This window comes from Microtus ochrogaster, chromosome 5, assembly GCF_000317375.1.
Source record: "Microtus ochrogaster isolate Prairie Vole_2 chromosome 5, MicOch1.0, whole genome shotgun sequence".
Lineage (NCBI taxonomy): Eukaryota > Metazoa > Chordata > Mammalia > Rodentia > Cricetidae > Microtus > Microtus ochrogaster.
Window position 1 is genome coordinate 88,463,249 of NC_022012.1, and position 9,546 is coordinate 88,472,794.

Here is a 9,546-nt window from a genome sequence, read left to right on the forward strand (position 1 = left end):
AAAAAAGTCACTAAAGGGTTCTCTCTGGCCCTGTTTAGCCCTGGTATACGATTCAATTTGTTTTTCTAGTTCTTGATTCCTGTCTCAAACATTTAGGACTTTTCTGTGGCATAGGGACAAGATTTGTTCTTCATAAAAAGCTTGAGCCTATGGGTCAGCATAAGTGTCCTCACCAAGAATTTGACCTTGGAAAGTCTCAAGTCCTTTTGTTTTTCCCTGTTGTTCTAAAAGTTTTGTCTTTTCTCTTAAATAACATTCCCACATCAGTTGAGGCCCATCATCCAGTACTGCTGAATCTAACTAAAGCCAGTTGTGTGGCGTTGCCTTAATGTTAAAAGCCCATGTCCTTACCATCTTCCTAACAAATGTGGAATGTAAGTCATAAGTTACAATTGCTTGCTTAACTTCTTTTAGATCATTTATTCCTATAGGTATCCATCAACCTTCTTTGGATTCCTTTGGGCCTTTAGAACTTGATGTTTTGTCAGAGTAGATTACAGGGTAGGAAGCTAAAATCCTGTGTAAGTCATCTCTGACAGCTACCGGCAATGTTAAATCCTGTCCTATACCTTTTTTTCCCTGCTCATCAGGTCCAATAATTTTCTTAATTATTTCAAATCTTTTCACTACTGTCTTTTGTAACTCCTGAATCTCCTAGCCTGTATATATTCCTAGTGATTTCATTGAGGCACCTAGCTTCTGGTCCTCATTCTGAAAATGTGATTCCAAGGTCTGAAGTTTCTTCTTTAAAGATAACATCTCATCCTTGGTCATTATTTGGTTAGCATTATTTTGATATTCCTGGAGAGATACTCTATCTGCTAATCAATGATAACATTTTAAAAATTTTTGATTGTAAAATTCAACAGTATGAATTCTTTCAGATAATTTCTCAGTACCCTTTGACATGGATTCAGTTTTGTCTGTCAAATTAATATTACCCTTTTTAATAGTATTATTTTTTTCAGGTAACGTTTGATTTTCGATGGTATTAATCCTGTCAGATAGCTGTTCATTATTAGTCTGTAAAGACTGTATCATTTCTAAAAGTTCCTCATTCATGGCTATGTTATCAAACCATTTTCTTAAGGATATAATATGAAGAAAAAAACTTGAGTCTCAATATCTATTAAGTGGATGTATCACAATAATCATATAAGCCTTACAGAATACAATCCGTAGTATTAACAAAAAGGTCAGTAAAATTCTCAATGGTAATGTTGTCTGCAATTATACAACTTCAAATTTATTGATTTATTAATTAATAAAATATTTACCTGTGTTTGAGGTCTTGTAAATTGTTTTAGGTGTAATAATCTTTATTGTTCAGCAAGTGTCATGGTTGCAGAGTTCCGACCAGTGGCATACTCTTGTTGCCAGGAACAGTCCAGAGATGCTTTGGTTTTCCATCTTGGTACTGGTTAAATACTGAGAAATATGCTTTGCTTGACAAATTAAAAGCAATTAAATCAAATCTGTACATGGAGCCAGGAGCCCAGAACTCAGGAGCAGGGAGCACAGACTGGAAGTTGTGCAAATTGCTATGCAACAGGGAATGTGGCTGGGGGGATGTGTGCGAGCTTGGGAAATTTCCAAGTCACCATGCACACTTAGCTCCACTGTGGTAGGGGTTTTACAAACAAACAAACAAAAAAAGCACTTAGTAGGTGAAAGCAAGCCAAGTGGGTAGTGGTGGGAGATTTTCTCAGTTGTGAACCATTAAGACCTTTTAAGCCTGTCCCCTGGGTAGATGTGGAGTTTGGATCCACGTGGGTGCCAGATGAAGACGGACTCTAAAAAGAAATCCTTCACTAGTACAGAAATGAGTACAATAAAGGGTTATTTATTTAGGGACTCACAGATCACAGCCCACTGCTTGTACTCACAGTCCTCTGCTTGAATGGGGAACAGCAACTGAATCCCACAGCTGGAAGAGAAGGTGGCCGTGCACTTTACATCAGTATTTATAGTATAAGAGGCCATAAGTATAGCACAAGTGGGTGGGTAACTTAAAGGCTACTGGCTGTAGGAATTCCTACAGCAGTGAATAGGAAGAACCACATTCCTTTTTTTCAAACTATCATGTATCAGACTACAGCCTTTATTTCAACTCAGCAGGATAATGGAAGGTTTAGTCTTGGCATCATGGAGGCTGCACCCCCACTGGCATCTGCAGCTATGAAGCTTCAGGGACCTGGTGGCTACTTGTCTACATGTGCAAACACATGCGTGTAGAAGCTGGAGATCCTCTTGGGTGTCTTCCTTTACCACTGACCAATTTTCATCTTTGAGACAGGGTTACTCACTAAGACTGGAGCTCAGTGATGGGCTAGATCAGCTAGTGAGTAAGTCCTAGGGGCCCTCCTGACCTGTGTCCCAAATCTGAGAATAGAGGTCCCATTGAAGCTCTAGGGTTACAGGTCCAGTGTAGAAGGAGCTGTGGGCTGCATTTCTGATGCCCAGCTCCCAGCTTCCTGGCTAGCATTACACCCGAAATAACAACACACAAACTGTATTCATATAAACACTGCCTGGCCCATTATATCTATCCTCTTCTTGGCTAACTCTCATATCTTGTTTAACCCATTTCTTATAATCTGTGTAGCACCATGAGGTGGTCTTACTGGGAAAGATTCAGCATGTTTGACCTGGTGGCTGGCTCCATCATGTCTGACCTCACTTCCCTTCTTTCCAGCATTCTATTCTGTTTACTCCACCCACCTATGTTCTGACCTATCAGGCCAAGCAGTTTCTTTATTAATTCACCAATGAAAGCAATAGATAGACATATGACCTTGCCATGCCTCTCCTCTCCAGTGAACAAATTGACCATTGGAACCTGCTGCAACTTGAGTTGTCCTAAGGTCTCTGCATGCATGTTTTTTTTAGTTCCATGTCAGCTATGGGATGAGTTCATCTCCTCATGCACCCAGATGACCTCTCAGTGAACTCTTAGTTGCAAACTTACCCATGGAGCCAGAACCTTTACTTGAGGAAGCAAGTAATGGATCAGAGCCAAACTTTAGTTTCCTCCAGTTGACCACAAAGCTATCCTCTTGTTCACAGGCACAGAGCTGGTTGGGAAGGGGATTAAACAGTCACAGCTTCCATTCTGTCTCTCACATTTTAGAGCACTGTTTACGGTAACTTCAAACAAATTCTGAAAAGTTGGATGAACAATCTCCATCACTGAGATGCAGAAAGGGAGTGAAACAATTCTCCAAGTCACTTAGGAGAAGAAACGGTGGTGCCCCAAATATAAAGTAATGACTTTCCCACTTCACTATGCTGACAGACACTTTGTACATAACTCCGTATAGGAAAACTGTTTTAGAGACCACTATCATGTCCCCACTAGCTCTTTTGTGTTAATGGTTCTCTTGTTATCCTGACAATGATAGGAAAAAGAACACTTCATTGAGAGTTTTTAAATGGTCAAAGCTTCTGATTAGCCCATACCTGGATAATATCATGGGATTACCTCAGGTAAGATTAAAAGTCAACTCTATGATAGGTGTAATCTTCAGTAAGTTAGTCTTTCTGTCTCTGCAGAAGGGCAATAACTACCTTGGGTTTTTTGTAGGAAATTTAAATGTGGTCATTGTTGGAGATGGCCGGAAATCATGCCATAATGCAGAGTTGGTGACCATCACTGGACACTTCTGGGTCACTCACTATTGTGTTTGAACATTCATAAGACTGTTCACCAGTTTTTTACCAATTGTGACAGTTGGTTTTGATCATTAACTTGACACAATGTTGAATCACTTAAGAAAGGAACTTCACTAAGAAATTGTGTTGACAAAATGGTAGGTTGTGGCCACACCTATGAGGGGTTTTCTTAACTGGGTTAATTAAGGTGGGAAGACCCAAGCTGACTGTGGTCCAGGATCACCTGGACTGAATAAAAAGAGAACTAGTTGAGCACTGGCAGACAGGCATTACTTCACTGCTCTCTGCTCTTGACTGTGAATGTGACGTGGATGCTGCTTTGAGTTCCTGCAGCCTTGACTTCCCCACAATAATGCTTTTTGTTTCTGGGTCCTAATGCCTTCCTCTGGTGAAGGGAGTGAAAAGGTATGACATCAGCGAACACAGATGACAGAAGTCAGGGAGAAGGCATGCAGAAGACTCGTCTATTTAACAATGAGGAAAAACTTATATACCCTCTCAGCACCCAGGTATTCTGATCCATTGACAATTGACATTTCATGCTCGTCCCTCATTGGCTAGGCATGATCAGGACCTCTGACAGTGCCTGTTGCTAGGCACTCAGGAAACACCACTTGGTTGCTCCTTATTGGCTAGGCACAATCAGGACCTTTGACAGTGTCAGGCAGACTCCAGGTTGGCTCCTTTTGGCATGGTAAGCTTTAACTTCCTACCTTCTCTAACTTGGAAACAAGAGTCAGATGCCCTTTCTCCCTTAAGTTGCTTTTGTCTGGGTGGTTTTAATCACAGCAACAGTAAAGGACACTAAGACATCTACTTTCTTAGGATAGAGCATCAGGTATTAAATATGGTACACACATGGCTGTTGGCCAACATAAATGGAGGAAACTCAATTCCTATCTTCTAGCCTGCCTTCTAGCTCCTCTTAGTAAGCCAGTTCAATTGCTTTTCAGAGTAGACTATCTCCTTTCCCAAATATAGAATTTCCTTGCAAAGAATTGAGGCTTTTAAAGAAAGCCAAGTCATTAAATCAAGCATGAGAGATATACCTAGAGCACTCTCTTGCCTGGACTGTAGATAAGCTGAGGTCTTAGTTACACTCTTCTGCAAAGGTTGCCCAGATACTGGTGAGGCATTCAATTTCCTGGATGTGTTGGCTCTTTTTCAGTTCTTTGTGCTGTTTAAAAAAACATTTCTACTTCAAAGGCAGGTTCAGTAATCATAGCACTATTTCCTGGAGGAAAGTGAAGGTTTTACAGCTTAGGACATTTCAGAATTCGGCAATCACTACTTTTAGGTTCTTTTCCCATGACAGTGTTTGATTAGATGTTGATTCGCTCACATAAGAAGGAGCTAGAAATATATGGTATATAGGGGTCAGAATTTAACTAAAATAACATTCAATAAAATCATCATATTCAGATGGGCAGTCTGAAAATTATGGCAATGTTCAATTTCCTTTTTATTGTTTATTTTTAAAATAGTTATTGTGAAATGTGTGTGTGTATGTCTGTGTCTCTCTGTGTGTGCACATGTCCATGGGAATGCAGAAGAGAATGTCAGACCCTCTGGAGCTGCAGTTATGGAGTGATTTTGAGCTACTTGATTTGGTTGCTGGGAACTGACCTGGGTACTTTGAAAAAGCAGCATTCTTAGCATTCTTAATTATCACTCCAGCCCTATCTTTACACACATATATACATATGTGTGTGTATAAACAATGCTTTCTCAATTAAATAAGAATTATGCAGTTTCACTGTGAAAGAGCTTATAATATCTATTTAACAAAAAAAAGAAAAATAAAGAAAAAAATTAAAAGAATGCCTCCCTGTGTTAAGGCTAGCAAAGCCATTAAGTTGGTTTATACAGTCTGTTACTATGGGACAATGGTCTTATATGCTGTAAAGATTTGTCACTTGTATTGGTTTAATAAAATGCTGATTAGCCAGTATCCAGGCAGGAAGTAGAGGTGGGGCAACTAGAATAGGAGAATTCTGGGAAAAGGAAAGGCTGAGTCTCCAATCATCACCCTGACACAGAGGAAACAAAATGAGAATGCCTCGCTGATAAAAGGTAACAAGCCACATGGCTTACACAGACAAAAACTATGGGTTAATTTAAGATTTAAGAGTTAATAAGAAGCCTTAGCTAATTAATGTAGACCTCTGTGTGTTTCTTTGGGACTGAATGGCTGCAGGACCAGGTGGGACCAGAACCTCTGTCAACAGTCTGTGACATTGTTCTCTTAGGAAATCAAGCAAGGAGCCCTTGGATGCTTGGTTATAATCTACCCAGGTTTCATTTGCAAGTCTGCACGATGCTACTCTGAAAACATTTCCAATTTATTCTTCAGTAGGAGTTGGTGTAAAGAAGTCACTAGTGTCTCTGTTCTTATCTGGATGCATTTGAGGACAGAAGAAATTACTTTGCTTGCTTGGAGGGGGTGCAGATGGTGGCAACACCTCACACCTTTGAGGTCTGGGTTAAGAGTATCTTGTTAGACCCATCACAGCATCCAGTGCTGACTCCATCATGGAGGTTAACACAACCCTGTCTCACAGTTTAGTTATTGATCTTCTACTCTGTAAAACAGACAGCTGGACAGGTAAGATGGATATAGAATTGTTCTATCCCCTGATCAGGAGTCTACATGACCTGAAATTACCTGTAGCTCTAAGAAAGCTATATAGGGACAAATTTTCACTTCAAGCACCAAATATCTCCAATTCTATATGTGCAAGGACTTAATTGTCAATACAGGGAAAACCAAATGTTCTGGGGACTTAATGCTTCATAACCAGCAAGAGCTGGATGCTCTATTGATAAATCCCTTTGTGCCTGTTTGTCTACAAATGCATAACAAGCCAGATTAAACTTGAAACCTCACAATACCAGCTTCACCTAGGAGTTCATAGATTCTTAGAGTCAAAAATTCAGAAAGAATATAGTGAAAATAGCTTGTGTCAGCTCTGTGGTGTTTAGGTCTTGTTTCTGAAGTTGCAAAGGCTTGAAGTGGCATGATGAATGGCTGGGAATCATCAGAGTGCTGCTCATTATCATTTCTGGCTGGCTCCAGGTAGATCCTCATTCAGGTCTTATGGGTAAAACTCATATGTCACCCTCATATAAATTGGGCTTCCTTACAACACAGACACTTTATTCTGTGAGTGAACCTTCCATGAGAAACTTGAAGGAACTGTTTTGCCCTTTATGACCCAGGATTTGAGGTTTCCCAGTAACTCACAAGTCAGTCACAAGCTCTCCTGTGCTCAAGAGAAGACAGTATAGGTGGCACATTTAGACACAATTCTACCTTTAAAATGCTGTCACTATCCTTTGCCTTTCAAATATTTGGATCTTTAGCAAAACAGCTGAAGGCTATAATGCAGGCTTGAGTAGGGACAGTGCACAAGCCTCTCTCATAGTCTACTGGAGAGATATGGCATGTCTAAATGTGCCAATGTTAGACTCGCTTCCCAATGAAAAGAACCAATAAACTGTGTATCATGAAGGTGACTTCCCTTAGAATCTGGTTGCCCACAATTGCAGAGAAAGGGAAATAGAGGTGTTACTGCCAGTGGGGAAGAAAAAGGAAAGCCCAGAGCCTCAAGTGTGAAGTCTGACATGAGGAGAGAATCAGCACTTAGATGGACATCTCCATTGGAATGTGCTTCTTCCATTCGAAGGAACAGAGATTAGTCACTGTAGATGGAAGTTTCTGTCCCACTTGGTCCTGCAGCTGTTTAATCCCAAAGAAACACAGAAGTTTATATTAATTATAAAATGGTTTGCTTATTAGCTCAGGCTTATTATTAACTAGCTCTTACAACTTAAAGCAACTCATAATTCTTATCTGTGTTTAGCCACATGGTTTGGTACCTTTTCTCAGTGAGGCATTCTCATCGTGCTTCCTCTGCATCTGGCTGGTGACTGCAGACTGAGCCTTTCCTCTTCCCAGAATTCTCTTTGTCTGGCTAAACTTCTGCCTGGCTAGTGACCAATCAATATTTTATTAAGCCAATACAAGTGACAAATATTTACAGAGTACAAGAACATTATCCCATAAGTCATATCTTCTCCTTCTGCACTACCCTAGGTATTGAAGCCAGAGCCTATACTATAGTGAAAAGGTTCTAACAATGAGTTATGTGGCCAACCCCTCCTGTTTTTATAAAAATCTCAAAAGAAAATTTGCAGACATGTGTGAAAAGTGTTTTGTTTCGTGCATTTGGGATAAGATGTCAACAGATGGGCTTGTCTCCTGCCTTTCACACTGAACTCCCAGGAAGCTAGTACATATATCCAATAAACAGATATGCCATACAACTACTGTGGGCCATCAAAATATGTCAGTCCTTCCTGACCTGAAGATTGTACTCAAGCATTGCCAGTATCCCCAAAAGACCTCTAGACACAAGGACCCAGTTCAGAAACAAGCACTGCTTTATTTCATTTTAGCCTCTTCTGTTCAGAAATAGCTAGCCTTTCAGTCCACCTTATTTTCTGAGACAAGTCTTTGACTGGAATGTCAGGCTATCTAAGCTAGGTGAGTTTTTGCATGGGTACCAGGAATGGAACTCAGGTCCTCAACAAACACTTGACCAACTGAGGATTTGTCCCAACTCCCTTATTTGTAATTTTTACATGCACAGGAGAGCCTAGCAAGACAAATTAAGGCCCAAAGGAACAGTTAGGGCTAAGAGCTTTTATGCTAGTTTGGAGAAAGCGCTTTGTATTGTGACAGTATGACAAGATAAGGTGATGTGGGATAAGGTAATTGATTATGGAAAAGGATTAGCTAGATAAAGGTTAGTCTGACAAGATTTGTCTGTTTAGATTCCTCCTGGGTTTAGCTCATCTGTGGTGTGATAAGCAACACTGTCCTTTGTCAGACAGGGAAGAACTTTTCATAAGGGAATTTTTCTATCTCTTGTTTCCAGGAAGGAAAAGGAAGGTCAGGGGCTACGCTCCCCCTTTCACAATAGCTATTTTACTAGAGTGCTTTAATTCAAGCCCAGTAATGACATATTTGGGAGCGTGATGACCCTCCGCTGCTCCTGAGGGAAGTGTGTTGGCTGTTTGTCTCACAGCTGTAACACAACCCCCAATAAACCAAGGGAGGAAAGGCTGATTCGGTCTGTCACAGCGGACGGAGTGGCTCACAGCTTAGCTGTGGGAGGTATCTGCTCACATCTAAGCAGAGCAGGAAGCAGAAAAGGGGGATACAGCCTTCTTAGGGTCCTGAAAGCATGGCTTACTACTCTAACCCCAGTACTAGGTACCTAAACCAGGAGATCATGAGTTCCAGACCCACTTACACTACAAAGTGAGGCCCTGTCTCAAAGGAAAAATTAAACAAACAAATAAAAACAAGTTAATGACTATCTACAATTGCAATAGAAATGTTGTACTCAAATAACAAGTATTGAACTATAACATTATCTGTCTTGATTATTGGTTCTTTTGACATCCCATAGAATATATTTTGACCAGATATAGTGCTTCAGCACTGCCTGGTTTGGCTTTGTTGTGATTGGTAGTGGGGTAGTGGCGTCCCTGCCCTTCAAATTCCAAGTCTTAGTCCACAAAGCTAACCCAGGGATCTTTACAAAACAGAGGCCTCCTTACTTTGTTTTGTGCTGTAAAATACTTTAAATCTTGTCATCTTGGGCCAAAGAATGATATCTGGTCTGGCTTCAATCAGGAAGATGTGCTTGAGCTAGATTTCCTCCTGTTTTCTTGATACACACTACAGACGTGCCACTGAGTAAGCTGAGATTGCGAAGAAACAGTCTCATCTTCTGGGCTATCATGGCTGCCCACTTAGCTTAGAAGGAAAATCAAAGGTGTGTGTGTGTGTGTGTGTGTGTGTGT